This window comes from Podarcis filfolensis (genome assembly GCF_964270895.1).
Source record: "Podarcis filfolensis genome assembly, chromosome: 7".
Classification (NCBI taxonomy): Eukaryota; Metazoa; Chordata; class Lepidosauria; order Squamata; family Lacertidae; genus Podarcis; species Podarcis filfolensis.
In genome coordinates, this window is record NC_139603.1 from 52,026,262 (window position 1) to 52,047,790 (window position 21,529).

Below are 21,529 nucleotides of genomic sequence, written 5' to 3' on the forward strand. Positions count from 1 at the left end.
CCAAAACATTCACTACCTCATATATGGATTTTTACCCCCCCCCCTTTGGGATGGTCATGGCAGTGATTGCTTGGACTAGTAAGGATTGAAGATGGATTTGTTATTAAACCAAGCTTGAATGTGCCACGAGACCCAGTGTAGAGGAATGGTGTTCTGGACTTTTCTAGGTTCTTTAAAGAATCTGGGTAAGCCTACTGCCCCTCGAACCATTTCCCCAAGCCACTTCCTTTTCTAGAATATGCTGTCAAAATCTGCCCCCCAATTGGATTCACCTCAAGATACAGAGCTGCCTTGGGTTACAGATGCTTCAGGTTATAGACTCCGCTAACCCAGAAATAGTACCTTGGGTTAAGAACTTTGCTTCAGGATGAGAACAGAAATCGCGCGCTGGCGGCACGGTGGCAGCGGGACGCCCTATTAGCTAAAGTGGTACCTCAGTTTAAGAACAGTTTCAGGTTAAGAATGGACCTCCAGAACGAATTAAGTTCTTAACCTGAGGTACCACTATATTAGGGACGCGGGTGGTGCTGTGGGTTAAACCACAGAGCCTAGGACTTACTGATCAAAAGGTCGGTGGTTCGAATCCCCGTGATGGGGTGAGCTCCCGTTGCTCGGTCCCTGCTCCTGCCAACCTAGGAGTTTGAAAGCACGTCAAAGTGCAAGTAGATAAATAGGTACCACTCTGGCAGGAAGGTAAACGGCGTTTCCGTGCGCTGCTCCAGTTCGCCAGAAGCGGCTTAGTCATGCTGGCCACATGACCAGGAAGCTGTACGCCAGCTCCCTCGGCCAATAAAGCAAGATGAGCGCCGCAACCCTAGAGTCGGTCACGACTGGACCTAATTGTCAGGGGTCCCTTTACCTTTTTACCACTGTACTATTATCAAAGCAATTCATGCCCTTGATGGATAACACAATAAACATTTGTTGTATCAAGTAGTAAAAGGGATTTAAGGTGCCTACAGAGTTGGCAAGGCATGTGCGTGAAAATCATAAGAAAGTACACACAGTGAAAATGACGCATGCATCTTTAACAACATCCAAGCAAAAGATCATTTGTGTAAAAAGTGATTGTGTCCTTGAATGTCATGATTTTATTTTAATCATGTCTGAACTTGGAACGTGGATTAAATAATGAGATTGGGTTTAGAGATCTGTGAGCCTTTTTGCTAGACTTGACATCTTTTTTTTTAACTTGATCATACTGTAGTACACATTGGCAAGGTTTCTGAGTTTTGCATTTTTATTTTTGGTTTCCTATTAATTCTGTGTTTGGCAGATTGTTTTGCCACTAAAATAATTTCTAAAGGCAAAAATTAATTGTGATTGTCTACATTAAAAATGCAATGAAACAGTATACCCATTTTAACATTAGGTAGTCAGTCTGGGTTTCTGCTGCAGAAAATGACAAGTCTCTGCCTGAAGGCTTGCAGTTTTTAATAGATAATATATATGGAGGAATGATGGAAAGACTATGCAGTTTCATAAGAATGGACTCTCAAAATAACAAATAAATGGAAATGCTTATTGGCATTTTAAAAATAAATCAGATAAATACTTGTTGAGTAGAAAAGGAAGCAAATAAAAGTCTTAAGGGAAGGAACAGAAGTGTGATGGATAGCAGGGGATAGATAATTCAAGGCATGAGGAGAAGCAAGTGAGAATGGACAAAAATAAGTATTGGGAAGGGAAATTCAGCCGTCTGTACATGCCTGCTTGAGTTAGTCCCACTGAACTCAGTGGGGCTTTCTTTTGAGTAGAAATGCATAGGACTGTGCTGTGAATTTGTGATTTGATTTAGAACATCCATTGGGGCTAGGGATACTACCTTTGGCCAGGCCACTTCATATTTGCATCACCTATACAATCCCCACCAACGTAGAGCCTTCTCCCTTGCAAGATTTAACGTAATGCCATCTGCGATCCTGCAAAGGTATTGTCCTTGTGGTATAAAACAGGTCAAAATCATTGTACGTGTTTTATTCTACTGCCCCTTTTATGCAAAAATCCGTGATGAATATTTGAACACCATGCTGAAAGAAAGCTTAAATTGCTCAGACTTCTCTGGGGTTGACTCTCTACTGCAGGCATGACTTCACAGAGAATGTAGCAAATTTCTGAGAGATACCATGAAGCTATGTCGCTAGAAGTTGCTGACATTGTAGATTTGCCTTGTTCTGGTGTATGCAATGTTCTTTTTCTGTTTTTTAGCTGTGCGGTTTGTGTTCATATTATACAGTGGTACATTGGTTCTCTAATGGTTTGGCTCCCAAACAAATCAGCTCCCGAATGCTGCATACCCAGAAATAAGTGTCCCGGATTGCGAACATTTTTTGGAAGCCCAATGTCTGACCCAGCTTCTGTGGCTTTTGATTGAGTACAGGAAGCTCCTGCAGCCAATTGGAAGCCACGCCTTGGTTTTCGAACGCTTTTGGGAGTCAAACAGACACTCAGAATGGATTAAGTTTGAGAACCAAGGTACCACTGTATTGTCTACAAACAATAAAATTGATTGATTGATTAATTGATGTTGCTACAAGACTCAAGAGGCACTTTTTAACATTATGCCTTTATTAGTTTTATCTTAAAGATTGTTCTTTTATTAACAGACTCCAGTTTTATGCTTTAACTTATATACTCTTTTATTCTCTGTATGCCAATGAAGACTGATTATACTTGTAGTAAATAGTAAAGCACTTCATTTGGGTGTAGTGTTGCAGTCTCAAACCTGCCCATGACCTTTGGCAGTTACAACTGACCAGGACTCCAATGGGAATGCAATGCTTTGTGCACACTGTGACCTCATATGCCCTGCTTCCACATGCAGACTGAACAATGTGATAATGTAATCTCTTCTGATGATCAACACAGAGTATTGAAACAAATGGTCTAATAATTGCACTGGAAGCAGACAGGAGACCCAGCCCTGATTGGTTTCTTATATCTACAATTTCTCTTCTGGACTCCAGTTCCTCCTGTTGTCATGTCTCCCTGTGATTATGACCTAGCACATTGCTTGATCATGTCCTCATCCTTTATCACTATGTCAAAGCTGCATTTTGAATAAGTTGATTTCTACATGGTTGAGGTAAAAAAAAATTTTATCCAATCACATGGCTGGGAATGATTAAATGGGACCCAACTGTGGAACTGGTCCTTGCTAGGATGGGAAATGCCCATTCAGTGGGAAAGACCCACACAATTGAGTCACTTAAGTGTTATCTCCCATTAGTGCTGGAGCTGTGTATTGGAAAGGAGTTCTGCTATGGTTAAGCTAACATTTAAGAAGCCTCTAAATGAAGAGTACTTAGATTCTTGTATTCAATAATAAGAATGAATGTATAAGGAAGAAAAAAGGTTGATCTGAATTTTCAGGGTTTTTTTTTTTAATTTTAAACAACCTCTTTTAACTGGTACAGGGAGAGGAGCAAAGGGGATTTCAATAAGTGTTGTAAAGGAGGGGAGAGGAGGGAAGGTTTCATCTTGCCATGAAAAAGGGATAGCAGAAACCAAAAGCAACAAAGAACAATATCTGGGTGAAAGTCAAAGCATAAAAACTACAAAGCATACAGCAAATGAGAGGATTGATGGGATTATTGAAAGAAGCTCAAGGCACTCCAGAAATGTGGTGTAAATGGAGCAAAAGGAGATAATGAACATCAAATAGCTAAGCACAGAACATCTTTCTTAAAGGCTTTTGGGGGCCAGTTGGTGTTAGAGGAATGATAGGCCCTTTTGGAGCTACATGTGGGAAATCGCCAAGGACTGAAGCTGCTATATTATACTATAAAGTAAGGAATGCAAGTTCTTCTTCTTCTTTTGGTGAGGAAAAGTAAATAAAGGCTGGATTTTAATAAAATATTATTTTAACTTTTTGGATTGGTTTTGTTCATTTGCAAATTTCCTCAGGCCAAGCAACAAAATATGGATAATGTATTGGCATGTGTACAAAGGCAACACAGGATTGCTGGAAAACACTACAAAGCAGTGCAGAAATAGTAAAATTGTGCTTATCTAAACCAGTGTGTAAATGATACACAATATAGACAGATTGCAATATGTGGTCCGTCTTTAAATTTTCCAGCATTGTGTTACACAAGCAGAAATAAGTACTGAATAAACCACGCTGGCATTTCTTCATTTATCCCTAGCATTCCAAAAACATCCCAGTTGTTCTTAAATAAATTACTAGAACTTCACACCAAATTGTCTAATAAGAATTTTAGTTACTGCAAAGTTGTCCTACTACAAATGATGCTAGAATGAAGGATAGCTGGAGATGGTACAAGGCCAAAGTGAAAACAAGTCATGTTTGCCTGTCATTATGAGAGGCTTTATTTTGCTACCCTTAGGGCCAATTCACACATGGATATGCTTCCCTTTATTACACAGGGTTGTAATTCAGAGACTCCAGTGTGCTCTTTACAAGGAAGCATTCTAGCTTCCCCCTTCAAGAGGTAGGCTTCACACTCTCCAAAATTACCCCTGGAGGCAAGCCTGAAGGTGCAAATGGCTGTTGTCTGAAGGAATCGCTGCCCATTTCTTGATGCATAAGTGGAGTCGGTTTCTATTACCACACAGCAGTGGGGTTAGATCTCACCCACAGTACACAGTGGCATGCTGCTGAAAACATAACTTTTCACCATTGAAAAGTGTTGTGCTTGAGGTGATTCCTAGTGATAATGAAATCTCAGTTTGTAGCTTCAAGGAGGTTTCCTCTTCCATATTTTAATTATGAAACATATCAAGAATGCCTTAATGGCTGCTGAAGTCTAGGCGGCAATGTTAAGTGTTCATACAAAGGGAAACGAATTCAGTAAAATCAGTGCAGTAGAAACTGGATTCTAAAAGAACTATTTAAAACCAGAGAAATGAACTTCATGTGCTAATAGCTGTCTTGGCCTTCAGTGCCAGATGATGAACTTCAACTCCCAGTTCTGTTTTTGCCAAAGCCTTTAATGTGTAAATCAGATCAGTACATAGGGAAGGCACAGGTGAAAAGGTGCAGGAGGTACAGAGGTATAATAGACACCTGACTAAGCACAAGCTAAGACATTGATCCAACAATCAATGCACTCCCTCCACATTTTCTTTTTGAAGAGTGGAGCGGTCATAGCACCTCCCATTCCTCCTCAGGCTCTCACCCTCCTCTCCATGGCATCTCCATGGGACTCGTGACACTAGCAGTTTTATGATTATTTTCGAGGCACTTTAGAACCATTTCTTGGAAGAATTTTTTAAAAGCTCCTTTCTGCTTGTTGATGCATGCTTCTTATAATGGCAATTCAGATACACTGGAAAATTTCTAGTATTGAAAGAGAATACCATATTTTTTGCTTTATAAGACTCACTTTTTCCCTAATAAAAAGTAAGGGGAAATGTGTGTGCGTATTATGGAATGAATGCAGGCTGCGCAGCTATCACAGAAGCCAGAACAGCAAGAGGGATTGCTGCTTTTGCTGCGCAGCGATCCCTCTTGTTGTTCTGGCTTCTGAGATTCAGAATATTTTTTTTCTTGTTTTCCTCCTCCAAAAACTAGGTGCGCCTTATGGTCTGGTGCATCTTATAGAGCAAAAAATACGGTATATGATGGAAAAAATACGTGTGGCCATTATTTAGTTGCAAAGCAAAATACTATATTTGTCCCATATACTGTCTGCCAATTCCCCTGGTTTTCCTGCAGTCTTTGTTCTAGGATGCATGCCTCTGATTAAGCACACTAGAACTCTTTCAGGCTCTGACTTTACTGTCTTCCTTCTGTTCACAGTGGCAATTAAAGTCGGCCGTGACATTTTGGGTATCGGCAAGGGGAGCCTTGGTTTCTGGGACTGGAAGTAGAGTCTTGTCAATGTCACTACTCGCCCTTGGAACTCTCTTCTCTTCGTCCAAGGAAGTGTTTAGTGAGTTATATTGATTTTTCTCCTAATGTCTACTGATGTAATTGATGATTATCCTGCCTCATTTTCATGTTGTTATTTTTTGAAAAATGCATCTTACTGCTGTTTTATTGTTTTATACATTTTTTTACTTCTGCATTGAGCATTATTTGGTCAAAAGACAAGGTTGATATTTAACCAATAAATTATAACAAAATGCTCAGTCACAATTTGGAATAGGCATTCATTTGTTACTAGAGATGTGAAAGAAGCAGTGTTGGGGTTTTAGTGAACTTGTACAAATTCAGAGGGAGATCAACCCCTTGTGGATTTTTAGCTGGCATATTTTGGGGATTTGCCTGGTATCTTCCATCACCATGTAGCTCTTTAGACCAAACTGCAACTACAACAATTTTTTTAAAAGAAAATCAATACTTACTTGCTTGAATTCTTCTTTGCTGTATTTATGCCTTTTCTTTTATGGATGCCGGTTGGATTCTTGGAAATATCACTGGCCTCAAGCTGTTGCAGGCTTGAGTCATCGATAGAACTGTGGAGAGTCTTGGGAGAATGTGTATATGTGTGTGGCTCTGTGTGCATGAGCACTGCAACAACAATGCGAAGCTTATGGTGTGGCCTTTGGAATTCATTTAATTTTAAGAAGCCTTAGGGAGATAACTGCTTCCTGAATAAGCTCCAGCAGGTACCATTAAGTTCTGAGCAACTGTGCTAACCAGCCAGTCAAGATTCACAGTTTATTCCCACTCCCACACAATTAATCCTGAAATAAAGACTTGCACTGAAAGAAAGAGCAGGAAATCTAAAATAAAATCTAAATTAACACTGATAAAGATGAATGAGTGGTATGTGTAATCCCTAGCTGATAACAACCCAGAAGCAGTATTCCATGGAAATTGTCCAAGTGATACAATGCTGTACAGAAATAAAATAAAGAATAGGAATAGTTATTCTACTCCTTCTCCCTTCACAATTTTTTTTACACAAATAACAGGATCACAGAATTTTTGAATTGCAAGAGATCCCAAAGGTCATCTAGTCCAACCCCTGCAATGCAGGAATCTCAGCTAAAGTATCCATGACAGATGGCCATCCAACCTCTGCTTGAAAACCTCTGGTGAAAGAAGGCCCTCCACCTTCTGAAGTAGTCCATTCTATAGTCAAACAGCTCTTGCCACCATAAAGTTCTTCCTAATGTTTAGTTGTAATCTCCTTTCTTGTAATGTTGGTTCAGGTCTTACCCTGTGGAGCAGCAAAAAACAAGCTTGTTCCATCTTCCATGTGACAACCCTTCAGATATTTGAAGATGACACTTTTATTTCCAATCATTAGCGTGTGGTAGTTACTTAATACACTATGATAATTGTACTTGGTGCAAACGAAATGCACAAATACAACACATTTACTTAAATAAGGTGTGCTTATTTAAGTAAATGCTTTCATTTGCTCATACCTAATCTCCTGAGTACCAAATGCCAGTAGATAACAGCATGCTGATTAAACACAAAAGGTCTGATTTAGGGGCAAATTTGTATAATAGTCCTGAGATGTGTTCGAGATTATTATTTTATCAGCAACTTCCCCCAGCACATTCTCCAACTGCTGCTAAGCAAACTTGCATACCTAGGCAGTTCTCTTGCATAAATGATGCTATAGTTTTATATAAATCCCATAGATTTATGACTAATGTTTCAAACAAAACATACAGATTTCCAATGTTCAGAGGTCAGATTTTTTCTTAAAAATGAACAAACATATGGCTTATTAAATTAATCTCCCCCAAGTTCTTAAATAAAAGCAGTGGTTGAAAACATGTCTGTTGGTAGCTAACTATAGTCACATCTTTTCACAGCACACATGCAAAGAAAAACGGAAGTTTTCAAACAAATATTATTGTTTCTCTGGAGAGGTTAGAGAGGATTCAAGAAGGCTAATCAACGCACAACTCCCTCCTCCCAAAAAAGGTTGCTTTCATATTTCTAGTGGAGAACCAGTATGAATTCATAGAGAGGGTGTTAACTCTCATCTGATGCTTAACTGACATTTTAACATAGCACACAAACCCTTCAAAGAAATAAAAATATCTTACATACTTTTAATAGCTTTGTAAACTTCAGAGTCTCGAAAGGCAGTGGCAGAGGAAGGTGGGTGTGGTCCGCCCCAAGTGCCATCCCTGAGGGGGGCTGACATTGCCATGCCACCCCCCCATGCCTCTGCTAGCCGTTTGCGGCACCCCCCCATGGGACGCTGCTTGCCGGGCACGGCACCCCCTGGGACGCCGCTCATGGCACCCCCTGGGGGGGGCACTTGCCCCACTCCTGTGGGCCGCTTGCCCTACCTCCCAGGTGTATGCCGCTCCGGCTGCCGGAGCACCTAGCTCTGCCTCTGTCAGAAGGAAGGGAATGCCACAGACTCCTGTAGTTATCCAGTTTACACTCTGATCTTTTGCTAACTTTGAAATATATTAGGTAAATATATGCTGTTGGCATCCATCTGTCTTATGCATCTTTGGGGGTAAAGTCAAACCATTGGAGAGTTACAGCACCAGCTGTGGCTGTATGGGAGAGACATATGGAGACATATGGGAGAGACATGTTTTATTGAAGGTGGGGCAGATGAAGGTTTTGCTGCCAAAGGTGCACCATGGTATTCCTTCTCTCTGCACTTCTTCCAGCAGCCCTTCATCCTCTGGTCACTGCTATGGATCCATGACCTGTCTCTCTGTCACTAGACACTGATAATCTGCAAGGGATTTCTATGCAATGAGGTTAATGTTGCCAGCCTTCATGTCATGTTTGCTGACATCTTTGTAACACACAGGTGGTCTTCTCAACAGGCCTAGTGCATGTGGGCTTAGGGAGAGCACATATTTGTTTGGTCAAATCTCTGTCCTACCATGTGGTGCCCAAAATCTTCCTGACACAGCACATATGTAAAGCATTAAGGCATTGCTCCTGGCAGATGTAAGTTGCCCATGACTCATTTCCATAAAACAGAGTGCTCAACGCGCAGACCTTCATCTTGGTATTGGTCATTTGCATCACATTCTGCCATACTCTTTTGGAGAGGCAAGCCATTGCCATAGTTGCCTTGCTAATATGCTTGTCCAGCTCAGCATCAATGGAAAGTTTACTGGTTATTGTGTGACCGCAGCTCCATGCTGACAGCTTCTAGGGGCCACAGGTGAGAGTGTAGGGTGGGGACCAAAGGTGGATGAACTACTTCCAAGGGAGTACGACATATCCCTATCAGAGGTACTGCTCCTCTCCAAACACACTATACTAGTATCACATAGGAAAAAGACTGCCTTTGTGAACCCCTGGAAAGCTGCTGTCAGTCAGTCAGCAGAGTGTTGGCACTTACCTGACCTCCCATCATAGGCAATGCTGTGACTTCCCAGGAAAGAGAGGTAGCAGCAAGGTCAGCAGGGCACAAATCCACCGGCAGAGCCAAACTGGTGTTCTCACACCAGCACACTGACCTTTCTACTGCCTCCCTCTCTCCCTCCCAGGAATCCACAGTGATGGGGATGGGAAGTCAGGTAAGTGCTGATGCCTCACAGACCACTATTGCAGTCTGTGGAGAAAGTACAGTGGTACTTCGGGTTACAGATACTTTGGGTTACAGACTCTTCAGGTTACAGACTCAGCTAACCCAGAAATAGTACCTCGGGTTAAGAACTTTGCTTCAGCATGAGAACAGAAATCACATGGCAGCAGCACGGCGGCAGCAGGAGGCCCCATTAGGTAAAGTGGTACCTCAGGTTAAGAACAGTTTCAGCTTAAGAACGGACCTCCAGAACGAATTAAGTTCTTAAACCCAAGGTACCACTGTACTGAGGTAGATGGACCAATGTTCTGACTCAGTATAAGGCAGGTTCCTTGTGTTCCCCAAACCCACCTGTGTGTAGTGCTTGTTGTCACAACAGCCTGCCAGTCGTGAAGCCAAAGCTGCATTCCATCCAAACCAACGTCTTGTCTGTGCAGAGTGCTGATTGGCTGGCCTTCATAGTGGTCACAAAGCTACTACTTTACTTGCTCAGGCTTCATGCAGGCATAGTTTCTGATTGCTTGTGGAAAGCCCTTGGGAGAAGGGGACTTAAACAGCTGTAAGGAGGTGGGGACTTTCAGTCTCGCAACTGATCCATGGGGCAAGACCTACTGGGGATACGCTGCTGTTCTCCTTAGGGCTGGCACTCATACAGATCTGTGAAGATTGTGTTTTTGCTAACACTGAACAGTGTGATTTACAGCCGGCTCACTCGCTGACACCTGTTCCTGCTCTTTGAAGGCTACATTTTGTCTCAGCTCTTTGCCTCTGCTAGCTTTTCTCCTTTCTTCATAGAACCTTTCCACTTTTTAAATTCATTTTTTTATATTTATTCACTTTGTAAGTTTCCCTTCCTCCCAGTGAAGCCCAGGGTGGCATGAAGGTTCAGCTTCCAGTGTAATGCATTCTCAAACCACCCACCACTCTTGCCTTTCTGCATTGTCAGTGCATGAGAAAGTTTTGTTTTCTGTGTCATCCCTGGAGGATTCCCATGGCTTCACAAGATGCTCACAAAAGAGAGAAATATGCTGAGCAAAATCTGCATTTCACCCATATGAGTTCTCTTAAATGACACAGGAAATGATGTGGATTTCATTCTGTTTTCAGATGATCCAGTAACTCACAAACATAATAGCATCACAAATTACTTCTCTGCAGTTGGCACCTAGCTTACATTCTCCTTACACATCTTTGCTGCCTATTTCATTTCTATATTTCATTAGGGAAAGAACTGTAGCTGTGCAGCAAACATCAGCAGGGTGGATGAATTGTGATTCCTTCTGAGTTATTTAGCAGAAAACGTCTGTTCTAGTATCTCATACCTGGCTACCTTCATCATAGTCTTTTGAGTCCTTTTGTCTTATCCCCTTTAATGCCTCCTTTGTCAGTTCTGCCAAATGAATGGATCTTTCAGCCTGGTCATTAGAGTCAAGCCCAGATTCTACTTAATGGAGCCAGCTTCATCCCTCTGATCTTTCTCTCAAGCCTCAGTTCTTTCATGTGTTAAAGGAAGCTTGTGAAGTGAGCAGGCTAAGAAGCAGGAAATCCTGTTGAGGCTAGAATCAAGCCAGCAGAGTGTCAAGGCCACTGGAAACAAATGACCACATTTAAAAGATTAAACATGGTTCAGATTTCTTTCAGGGTTTTGTAAAAGATGGTGCAGGGCCAGTTCAAGCAAAACAGGAAGTAAGTAAGTAAGCAAGCAAGCCTGTGGCAATGATACTGCAGGTGGACATTTGCTCGGAAGAGAGACTTCTCAGCAGTGAAGCAATATGGGAAAGATGTGGGATGATTTCTAGATGTTATAGACTCAGGGCCAAACTACATCTTGCACTTGCTTGCGTGTGTGGACTGTTACTGCACATAGGGAGAGGAGAGTTACCCCATTCATCCCAAGCTGTGATCCCCAAAAAGAATCTTCCCCCATTCTTCAGTATGGCTATGAGAGCTTTTTTAAAACAACAACAGCAGTTTTTCTAAACCTTGTAGTTCTGGGCAGATTTTTATCACAATTGCAGTTAGGGAGGAAAGGGAGTAAACCTCCAGTCCCCATTGTGATCTCTAAAACAATCACCACCATCCATTTACCTTTCCTAACTATCATTATCATTATGCATTGAGCATAGCATGGTTTGGCCCTTATTAGTGAATTTTATGTTATGGGTGATAGTCAACCAAGTTTTGAAACTAATGAATATGTTTAAGTCAGGTCGATTAATTTCAGTAAGTTTACTAGATGGCTAAAACTTAGATGACTACCACTCTAAGTTAATCATACTTGGTCCCATTTGAAATCAGTGTTGCGAGTCGGCCATGACTATTTTAAGTGATTTCAATAGGAACTAAGTGTACCTATGTGACATACACTATTTAATGGCCTAGTTCAGTTGTCACACTAAACCAGCTTCTTTGCTCCTCCCTGGTCCTTCTGCTGCTATGCTGCACTGATGATCTAAGCCATGGTTGGCCAGAAAAATCACAAACCATAAGCCACAGGAGAAATCTTTGTTAAAGCTTCCGGTTCATGTACAGATAGATAAGCCACCAGCCTGGATGTGGACAATGTACTATATGCCAAATTGTGCTTTAGCACAATTCAGCACCACAGCAGAATGACAGAGGATGTAATCTCCTCCCTGGAGCCTGCACACTGACATTGTCATACTAAGCCATAGATCGGTATAGCAGGACATATGAACCAAGCCAACATCTAGCACATTGCTTGTTTTACTTCTATTAATTATAGGCATGCAGGAGGCATGGCAATCCTTTTTGGAAGTCCAGTGTACTAGGAAGGACAAATGAAAATCTCCTTTATTGCTAGAGTTCTTGGGAAAAGCTTCCTGCTGGTGTCAATTGAAAGCTTTCCCCCTAAGCGTTCTAGCCGTGTCAGAATGGGCAGCCAGCCAGTTTCAATTCTGATCACAGTTTGTAGAGAAGAGATAAGTTTCCCCTCCCTATGTACCGCATTCCTTGTAAGGTCTGCCCCCTACTTCATGACTGTAGTTCATTAAAAAAATGAAGAAGTGGTGGCAAAGAACTACTCATTAAGCATAGCATGTAGTTTGGTCCTCAGTCTTGATCCAACCCTGTGGTTTTGAATCTATAATTCAGATTTCTTGCCACATGAGAGTAAATTCAGCAGGACTAATTGGTAATCTGCTCCCCCTTCTTCACACACAAGTGCTAAAGAGTCATCCAAGCACTGCTATCATTTATCATGCAAAGCTTTTAATATCTCAGCCACATAAACAGAGAGGTAAACAACAAGGCATGGGGCACTTCCGAGGGTTGATATTTGAAGTTAATAATTAACTTGCAACTTGTAAGGAAGACAAAATGAACAGAAAGAGCCTTTTGCCACTTGGCATATATGCACTTCCTCACTTGACTGATGCTAGAATAATTACAAGGAATGCATTGCTTTTTCTGCAGAGAAACTTGTCAGTTTCATATATGTGAGCAAAGGAAATATACTGTTGTACCTTGGTTCTCAAATGCCTTATGACTCCCGAATGCCGCAAACCTGGAAGTGAGTGTTCTGGTTTGCAAACTTTTTCCAATTGAGTGCAAGAAGCTCCTGCAGCCAATTGGAAGCTGTGCCTTGGTTTTTGAATGTTTTCGGAAGTCAAATGGACTTCCAGAAAGGATTCCGTTCAAGAACCAAGGTAAGACTGTATAGATAAATTCCTGACTGGCTTACTGTAATGTGCTCTGTGCAGGGCTACCCTTCAATATAACCTGGAAGCTGCAACTAGTCTAGAATATGAATGGCAGAACATTGAGTGGTACAACCAGATGAGACCACAAGAGACCAGTCCTGAAGAATGTGTGGTTCACTTGCCAACATGCTTCCAGGCCCAGTCAGAGTGCTAACACTGACACATAAAGCCCTGAACAACTTGGTTCCCAAATAGCTGAATGAACATCTTATTCTCTTCTAACCTGGTTATGTATTAAGATCAATCCGGGAGGCTGTTTATATGGTTCCACAGGCAAGGGGAGTGAGTGGTGTGGTGTGAGAAATGGTTAATCTTAAAACTGGTTTATGGTAGATGTTTGGTATCTTGATGTAACCTGCCCTGGCAGTAGTCTGGTGGATGGTGGGTTTATAAATTGAAATATACATTTTAAAAAACACACCATTTATCACAGTGAGCAAATGCTTCCAAGAGCTTAAAAAACACAAAAAGACACAAAATTGGATTCAGCATAATTCAGCACCACTTCATAATTTACCAGTTGTTAAGTTATAATGCAAGGTCTAATATATTTTACTATAATTTCCCAGGCATAATTACTATGTATAGGCATGCATGAAATATTACCCACTATAATATGTAAATACACTTAAATTTAATTAGTTAATTTGGTTGAATTCCAGACAGTTCATCAGCTAAAACATATTTAATTGGTTGGCAACTCTAGTACTTAAGCTTCTGTATGCTTAAGTTTAAACAAATTTATGGTTTCAAAGAGTGGCTTATTTAACCTTTTAAGTCGGCAATTCCTTCACCTATCTTGACATGACATTTTAGAGTAGTGCACTCATATTATCCACTTAGTAAAATCTACCGTGGAAGCTAAATATCCATAGTAGTCGTAAGACTGGGTGATTGACAGACCAGTCCAACCTCCATTCAGTTGTGCTGGAGGGAATTTGGGTGAGGTAGAGGTGTCCCTCCCCCCAGCTCCACCAGCTGTGCTAGACTGCACCACCATGAAGCACTTAACTACGTACATAAACCACAGGTAGGAAGAAGCTACTTCTAGTGATGTCTCTGCCTGCGGTAGCTAGTATATGAAGCAGAATGTTTTGGAGCTGGGCCAGTTGAGGACCAGAAGAATCCCAACCCAATCCAACTGCCGTCAGTGGGTTTGTTAAATAAATAAACATAATAAAATATATGGCTTTGGTAAGACATCACTGCTGAAAGCACAATACAGTACAATACGGTACTATAGAAGAAATAATGTTTGGAGTTTCAGTTCATTTAAAACAGAGGCCTGGTAAGAGGGAGAGATAATATTTGGTAATAAGAGATCATTCTGACAAATTGCCCAGCAAGGAGGAAAAATAGTTGAATTTCTTTGTTTAAATGGTCATGCCTCAAGATTTTGGATTGGATTATTCAATGGAGGTATATGAGGTAGACACATAAGCAAAAATGACGTATGCTACACTGAAAGTCCAGAGTTATGAAATGTTAGCATTATCGGTGATTGCTGACAAGCATCTACAGCACATAATGCCAATTTTGAATGTTGGCCTTTATTTTTAACAGGAATATATATAAAGTACAGTTTGAGCCAGATGCATGCATTCATTCATTCATTCAATTTATATCCCATTCTTTCTCTCAATGGAGCCCAGGGCAGCAAACCCATCAATAAGACATATATATGTGTATTTAAAAACAGCTGAAAACAGTTCTAAAAACAGTCATCTCAGGGTTGGAAGGAACAGTGCTTTTCATCCATCACGTGCCTGGGTAAAGAGGAATGTTTTTCAGTTTATACTGCCAGTCAGTGAAGAGAGTGGCAGGCACACCTCACGAGGGAGGGCAATCCACAAACCGCCACTGAAAAGGCCCTACAGGTCTATGCTAGCCAAGCTGCCTTTTTTCAAACCATTCAGATAACCAGGCATTTAACTAAAGCAATATTTTAAACTGAGATTGGTATTAATAACTATTCCACGTGCAGATTTGTTGCTTTGTTTTGAGTACCGAAATTTCAACAATGTGGTGTTGGGCAACGTGAGCAAAAGCAGCCAACGGCCAATTGCTTATGTCAATTTATTTCTCTTGATTGATTGTGACGGGGAGGGGATGCTAGTGGATTTTCCCCCCTTGAAGGCTGTAGTACAGTTTGTACTTAGTGACAGGATCCTGACTAAATGAACCAGTTATCTTGCCTAGTATGGCAATTCCTGTGTTTAATAATGAAGTTTTCAATTGGTTGCTTATCTCAAGAGCCATATGGTTTGGAGGTAGGGAAATTATTCATGGAGAAAGACACATGGAGAAAGCTTAAATAAGATTGCTACTCTGCTAGCTAATTTCCTGTGTCACTTGGTAAAGGAGATGAAAACTCCTAGCTAGCTTGCCGAAGTGTGGGTGGAACCACCCTTGAATGCATCAGAGCCACTTCTGTTGCAATAAATAAAAAAAGATAAAATCCCAAGCAGGATTCCTTCCGACAAATGCTGCGGTCTGTGTTGAAAAAGAAAATTAAATGAAAGATGGATGACTGAAACTAATATGGCACTTTAGCCTCCAGGGCATAGTACCAATTGTACGAGGTGTACTGTACTGTAATTAAAAGCACAGACAACATCTCAGTGAATGGAAAAAGAATTGTGTTTTTTAGGGCAAGAATTATTGTACGTGTAACTCTTTGCTAAAGTTAGAATGCGGAGTCGGAATTCACTTTTGAACATTACTGTCACCAAGAGTGCTGCTTTTTTAGAGTTTATATAAAGTATTTTTTAAAAAATGCATTAAATGTGTGATGTAGTTGGGAACCTATGGAGGCTCCATGTACTCTGTGGGGTGACTGATAGACTTATTATTTATTATTTATTGTATTTGAACAATGCAACTAACACTAAATGAAAGCCAAAATAAAAACAAGGCTGAGCTGGGGTTGGGGACTTAATGCTGGCTGAGCCGGCTAAACTAGAGATCCACTGTATCCTAAGTTGCTCATCCTGGCGGATCTTGTTATAGGATTGCCCTCTGAGTTACTTCAGCATTAACACCATTGCTCAATCAAATACAAAACGTGCTCTAAAAAATAAACTGAAAAATAATACTTTTGTTAAACCTCTTTGCAGTTTCCCTTTCAGTGTAAAATCTTTTTAATCTTCTAGTCAGATTCAGATACCAAAGTTTCTGCTGACCAGAAGATAACATTGCGATTCTAACATCACTGGAAATAAGAGAACAGATGTTCTTCCAACATACTGAATCCAAACCTAAAAGCTTTGATAGCTCTCAGAAAGACACAAAACACTTTGAGCCTGATTGAGTTGGATTACTTAAGAACACCTTGTAAGCACAGTGAGAGGCTTTGCCAGGGTTCTGTAGACTATGTAAGCAGGAACAGAAATTCATACTACAAAAGGGGAAAAGGTGCAACTCAAGCTTGTTAAGCGCAAAAGAAGGCAAATGCCCACAAGGCTTCAGTCACAACAAATTGTCACAAGACTTTGGCCACAGTAGTAGATATAATTACTGTTCAAAGATGGCTCACTGCAGCTGAACTGCTTAATTCGTTTTATTCATTTAGCAAAATATATCTTTGTTTTATAACTCCCCTTTCTATCTTCCATCTTCTGTGCTTGCAAAAATTGGCCAATAACTTAATGATATGCTTACATTATTTATCTGATACCTACCTGGTGCGATACCTGCATAAAATCTATTTGTAAGCATCTGTTTGATAAGAGCAAGGCTCCCTTAAAAGATGGACCAAAGCTGTGATTTTTAGCTTATTTTATTATTACCCATTTGTTACCCAGGTTGAACATCCCTTCATTGTTCTCTTGGCATCTACCCCATATATATCACACTTCTTCTTTTGCTTCCTCCAAATTCTGCTGTTTCTGCATGACCTTTCTTAATTTTCTTCCAATTCCAATTGCTCAGCTCTCCAATCTAGACATGAAGTTGCAGATTTCACCCATCTCTCTATTTTTATTAACCACAGACATAAGCATAAACTTCATAGAGATTCAGAGCAAAGCTTTGCTCATGTCAGTCTGTGTTTGTTCACGTCAAAAGCTTTGCTCATGTCAAAAGTTTTGCTCCTGTCAGGCTACCATGACCATGCCTTCAAAGTGTCTGAGGTAGATATTGAATTTGTAATTCTCCTTCCTATAAACTTCAAATTCAGTGATGTTTGCATGAAACCCAAACAATCACATATTCAGTATGCTAAACTACATGCTCAGAAATATGTTATCTATCTACCCTGGGCCTTTAAGGCAAAAGCTTTCATTTTGTCTCCATCTTGTTTCCCATGCTGTTCTGAATGTAGATAAAGCTGCTGGGTAAGGAGACTAGGCTATCGCAAATGTGCATATGATACCCAGATGTAGTTATTTCTTTATTAAATTTCTATACAGTGGTACCACTGGGTAAGAACTTAATTCGTTGTGGAGGTCCATTCTTAACCTGAAACTGTTCTTAACCTGAGGTACCACTTTAGCTAATGGGGCCTCCTGCTGCTACCGCGCCACAGCCGCGTGATTTCTGTTCTCATCCTGAAGCAAAGTTCTTAACCTGAGGTTTAGCGGAGTCTGTAACCTGAAGCGTATGTTACCTGAAGTACCACTGTACTGTCCATTATCTGAGGATCACAGGGCGGTTTTTGTTTACATTTTCTAATTCTGGTGAGGTAGGAAGTTCTAAATTGGTATTTGATGCCAGTTTTAAAGTGGATGGGGGTGAAAACACTGATGCCTAATTCAGACAAGGAGGAGGCACCTTTGTTTAAGGGTTCTGGCAGTCTTGGGAATAGCTGTTTGACTGGTTCAGATGGAGTTGCACACTTCCTTGACAATCACATTTGCAGATTTCAGAAACATCTACATTTAGCCTAGATGGCCAGGTAGCACTGGGCTGCACTGCTTACCAGTCTCAGCACAGCTGGTTTGTCAGATGTGTCCTTCGCTGGAGAAGCTGGTCATCTCTATGGCCATTCATACCTGACTTAATCACCCAAAGATTGCATTTCTTGTTTAATTCAAGCCAGGAATTAATCTGGTGTGCAATGGAAGAGGTGTTAGGCTGAAGCATTCTTTTCCATTGTTCATTCCCAGTTTCCTAAACCATGGTTTATATGCATGGTTGATAAGATTGTCTGAACCTGAGCCAATGTGCAGTTAAATACTCTTCTTCTAAACATGGTTAGGATCAGGAAGCTTGTGTTTCATGTCACAATTAGCTGCAAGTGTTGAGACGGAGATGTCTGGCTTGATAATAGGAGTTGACCTTTCAGTATGAGCCTATGCTTTTCTTGTACAGAAAACCTTCTAGGTTCTCTCAGTTTCACAATTCAGGGGTTTTTCTTTGCAGACTAGCTTTATGGCTGGTCTTGAAACTGAAAGAGGGCTGCCCAATGGCAGATGCTAAACTGACCTCTCACCATCTTCTTATTAAATTAACTGTATTCACAGGATGGTAAATTTATGTTATACCTCCTTGTTATGTTTTACAGCAAATATCAGTGTCTAAAGGCTATGAGACAGTCAGTGAAAAGAAAAAGCAATTTTCAGTATTAGCATAATGTTTTATTCTCTTCTTAAAAGAGACATTTTAAAAATAAAATATTTTGTGGCATGCACAGAAGAAAACCACAGCTAGTGACTAGGCAGTGCTTTTACCTATGAGCTGGTGGTGAATGGTGTGGTCTGAGGAAACCATAAGTGCAAACCATAAGGAAAGATCATAGGATCATAGAATAATAGAGTTTAAAAACCTCAAAAGAAGCATCATCCACCACCTTCTGAATGATACAGACTGGTTTGTGTGTTCCTTAAATAACAGGTTATCTTTCTAGGTAGCTTTTCAGAGTCTGTGCCGTTCTGTTGTGTGTGTATTTTTTAAATTTAAATGGTCAGGTATTTCTTCACAAAGATAATGCCACCCTGGCATTGTTGGTTTAAAACTATCTAAAATATTCTATGATGATGTCTTGTTACATTTTCTGTGTATAGTTGGATGTGACATAATGAGGGCATATTTTAACTTTAATAAGGACTGTAAACTTCTTTAAAGTAAGTCTGGTAAACTCCTGATGTAACACTCTTCAACAATTTAAAACAATACAAATATGTTCCTTTTTAAAGTTGAATTAGCAGGAAATAAGTACCGGTAATTGAATGAGAAGGTTTCAAGTATGTTCATAGCAGTAAAATCAACAAATGATTATGCGACAGCTTAAAGACTGACAACCATATTAGCTTTTGTGGACTGGCGTCCACTTCATATTAATACTTATATATTCCTTAACTCATTTGGAGGAATAGGAACAGCTTAACCGAGTTTAAGGTCATTAAAAATCAAGGATAGACAGTTTAAGATAAGTGCATGACTCAGAAATCCCTTTCTTAAGCACACCTGACATTTGACTTGGGATTTTCTTATCATTTGTCATTCCTGCTCTCCTGTATGTGAAACCTTTGAGTTAAAGAAAGCCATGATGAAACAAAACTTGGATGAGTGAAGGACAGCACAGTTGGACTATTAATTAGGCATCTAGCAAGCATTCAGTACAGGAGTGCTCAACTGTGCCAGCACCCCAACTTGCATTGCTGCTGTGACCCAAGCTCAGTTCTGCTCACACTTGTCTAGTTCTTCTCTGCAAGCTGCCTCCTCCAGGATAGAAAAAGAGGTTGAGGGAGGGACAGTGGGGAGTAGGCAGAAGAATGTCCAAACACAGCGGCACTCCATAGGGGCCTATCAATCAGTCCCTACGGGGGGAAATGCTTGGAAAGTATCCTTTCCCACCAGAGAGGATGTCTCTTCTGTTCTTGGATGAGGGAGAAGGAGCAGTAGAAAGGAGGACAGTCATGGTACCCTCTCACCATCCTATCAGTGCTTGGAGAAGCTTCCACCAGCATTTCCGAGCATTCAACATTATTGCTCAAAGTGCATAATGAATTGGAGGGGCAAGCACAAAACTGTTTGCCCATTGCTACCATTAATATTGCTAACCGTGTGCATATTCTACCATTTGGAAAAGAAATGTGGAAATGGCATTCTGCTACAGTGAAGCCCCATGTGACCCAGACTGGTCACCCTTCACGGCAGATCTGAAAATTCAAAAGCTTGCAAATAGTGTTCTTACTTGTTTTATGTGAAGTGCAAATGTATTGTGTTGTCCTTGGAACATCCAGGGCAGTTGCATAGTGAACTACATGCCATTTCTGTCTGATGCAGAATGGACAGGCATATGGTTCAATTTTTTGTTTAATCGGGTAGCACTTTGACTGTTGATGCATCTGTAGATCATTTGAAGAAAACATATGCTTATGCAGATCCCTAGTTAAAAGGCCACTTGACGGTGCTAATCAAACTGTATTTAATGATAACTGTCTTGACAGAGAAATTTTTTGATTTATTGGCCTCTAGAAAGCTGGTAAAAATCTAATTATGTCTATAGAATATGCATTTTATTAATATTTTTTCTACAAAGAAGTTTTACTCAAGAATATTGGGAGAGGGGGTTTCAGGCAGGTAAAAATATTTCACTGTGTTCTTGATTTAATTCTCTTTCTTTCTCTCTCTCAAAGCAATACTTATCTAGGTTCATTTTTATTTATATTTGTTCAGTACTGTAAGGCAGGCATGGCCAAACTTGGCCCCCCAGATGTTTTGGGACTAAAATTCCCATTATCCCTGACCACTAGTACTGTTAGCTAGGGATGATGGGAGTTGTAGTCCCAAAACATCTGGAGGGCCAAGTTTGGCCATGCCTGCTGTAAGGGATTGATTGTAGTGGATGTATGCAGATAGAAACCTTCAGGCTATTAACCATTTATTTTTAATTGCTATGTGATGTCCAGTCATCCTCTGTTCCTTTATGCCCCACCAGTAGAAAATCACTTCCAGTTGACCCATGCCTTGTGCAGAAAACCTGCATTTTCCTATATAGCCTTGTTGGCCCTGCTTGCTTGTTGCTTAGGCTTCCTGGTCTTTATCTTGTTTGTTTTCTAAGCTTATGGAGCACATACTGTGGCAAGCAAGTCTTCCTCCTCCTCTTGGTTCCCTGTTTCCTAGCTCCTCTTGCGTACAAAACCTCTTCGGTTAGTAAGGATGGATCTAGACACATCAAAGAAGCGTTTCAGTTTAAAGTGCTGCAAATTTAAACAGGGAGAACAGGCAGAGAAAAAACGGGACTCCACATCGCCATCAGATAGCACAATGTTATATTGCATATACAATGCATATAAAACACTTGTTCTTTACCCATCTAGCTGAGTCCTAGGTGTTTTGTTTTCCTCTGCCAAACAGATGCTGGTCTTTTCTCTGTCAAAAGTTCGTGAATTTTCATCATTCTGTGGCTCTTTCCCTCAGCAA

At 40.6% G+C, this 21,529-nt stretch overlaps 1 protein-coding gene across 4 annotated transcripts in view; it reads left to right on the plus strand.

Annotated features, from left to right (window-relative positions):
* Positions 1 to 21,529, plus strand: part of SNTG1 (syntrophin gamma 1) — a 222,100-nt gene that overhangs the window by 73,440 nt on the left and 127,131 nt on the right. For 3 of the 4 annotated variants that reach the window (XM_083622996.1, XM_083622995.1, XM_083622994.1), the window contains one exon: positions 5,765 to 5,897. The exons of the other annotated variant lie outside the window; for it this stretch is intronic. The gene's annotated coding sequence lies outside the window, so the exon portion shown is untranslated. The remainder of the gene's footprint in view (positions 1 to 5,764; positions 5,898 to 21,529) is intronic. 4 annotated transcript variants of the gene reach the window in all.